Source organism: Crocodylus porosus, unplaced genomic scaffold, assembly GCF_001723895.1.
Source record: "Crocodylus porosus isolate Cpor-Errol unplaced genomic scaffold, CroPor_comp1, whole genome shotgun sequence".
In the NCBI taxonomy this organism is placed as follows: domain Eukaryota; kingdom Metazoa; phylum Chordata; order Crocodylia; family Crocodylidae; genus Crocodylus; species Crocodylus porosus.
Genome location: NW_017728917.1, coordinates 944,947 through 945,311, shown reverse-complemented (window position 1 = coordinate 945,311; position 365 = coordinate 944,947).

The window sequence follows — 365 nt, the reverse complement described above, 5'->3', positions numbered from 1 at the left end:
TTTTTTGCAAATATCTAGTTGATCTAATAAGCGATATCACCTCTGCCACGGCTTTTGATTCCTACAGCCTTCGCTATGCTGTCATGAGCCTTTTGCGGCCCGTCCCTGGAGCAGGCTGGAGTTCCCCAAACACGGCAGGGAACAGGAAGCGGAGAGCCCCCGGCACGAGGCGTCCGCGAGCGGAGGCGAAATGTCGACCCGCGGTCACGGAGCGCAGCACGCGAGGGGACGCGTGACTGAGCCGCACACCGAGGCCGCTCGGCAGCAGGCTGAGGCGACATCTCTCACCCCGGGCGCGGGAGGGGCGGCCGTTGCCCCGCCCACCGCACGTGACCGCCCCCCTGCCCAACCCGGGGCCAGCGACC